The following is a 1479-nucleotide window of genomic DNA, read 5'->3' as shown; positions in this document are numbered from 1 at the left end:
CCGTGTGTGTCGTCGCTGCCCGGCCCCGCGAGGAGGCCGGGGCCGGGCCTGTAGTGTCTGGGTGCGCCTCTTAGGGCGGCCGTAATAAAGCACCGTGGGCTGGGAGGTGAAACAGAGGGTTACTGCCTCACCGCTCTTTGGCCAGAAGTCCAAGATCAGGGTGTGGGCAGGGTGGGCTCCTCCTGAGGCTGAGGGCAGGGCTGTCCAGGCTGCTCGCCTTGGCTCGCACTTGACTGTCCTTCCCCCGTGTCTTCGCATCCGCTTCCCTCTGTGTGTGTCTGTGTCTGCAGGTCTCCATTCTGCAAGGACACCAGTCATGGCGGGTTAGGGCCCACCCCGCCGACCTCGCTGTCACTTGGTCATTGGTGCAAGGACCGATCTCTGAGTAAGGTCACATTCTGGGGTTGGCTTCAGCAAACCCGACATGCCAGCACTCGAATGAGGAGAATAAAGGAAGGAGCCCTAGCCAGTTTGGCCCAGTGGATAGAGCGTCGGCCTGCAAACTGAAAGGTCCGGGGTTTGATTCCGGTCAAAGGCACATGCCCAGGTTGTGGGCTCGATCCCCAGCAGGGGGCGTGCAGGAGGCAGCCGATCCATGATCTGCTCTCATCACTGATGTTTCTATCCCTCCCTCCCTCTCCCTTCCTCTCTGAAATCAATAAAAATACATTTTTTTTTTAAAAAGAAGGAGGAGGAGGAATGGGTCAGAAGCACCGTTCCGGTGGTTCTGATACTTCAACAACATTGTGGAACCCTAAAAAATGTAATAAGGAATGAACTCCAATCGGATCATTAGCAAGTGGGATGAAGGGAAGCCTGCTTTGACGGGGCGGCTTTGTCTGCTTCCCCGTGAGCACCTAGCGGGCTGGTCAGTGGCCAGAGGGAAGACGGGTGTGTGCAGGAGAAGCCACCCCGACAGGCTGCACCCCAGGCCACCTCCCGGGACCGGGGGACCCACCCACAGGGTTGCTTTGGTGAACGGGGAACCCCCGCATCTGCCTTCTTGGAAAGAGGCCCGGCCCAGACGTGGGTGACGCTGAGGAGCACGGCGCACCCAGCCAGTCCCGCACGTGGGGACGACCAGAGAGGACGGAGGTGCTGCGTGAGGGGTCACCGCCCACTGCAGCTGAGCCCGAACGCGGCCCCGGAACCCTCACGGGAGGGCAGGCGGGCAGCGTCCCACTCTCCAGGGGAAAAAGCAGTGACACCCAGGTAATAATTTATCTTTTATTGAAATCGTTGAATACTTTACGTTACAGTAAATTTGATTGGAAAAAAAATGAGGAAAGAAAATCAATTTTAAAAAATAACTCATGTTGAAATCAGATAAGCCAGCCAAACTGAGTACAAACCAATGAACCCGTAGGCGGTTTGCCCTTCAGTGCGTGACTCCCACTATGTACAATTCTAGAATAAGAGGAAAGTCGTCCATTAAACACTTCGAGAAGAGCCAGCGGCAGGGAGAGGGCAGTCCTCCCC

The sequence above is a fragment of the Myotis brandtii genome, unplaced genomic scaffold (genome assembly GCF_000412655.1).
Source record: "Myotis brandtii unplaced genomic scaffold, ASM41265v1 scaffold458, whole genome shotgun sequence".
NCBI lineage: Eukaryota > Metazoa > Chordata > Mammalia > Chiroptera > Vespertilionidae > Myotis > Myotis brandtii.
The sequence above is the reverse complement of the archived record's forward strand: the minus strand, read 5'-3'. Positions refer to the sequence as shown.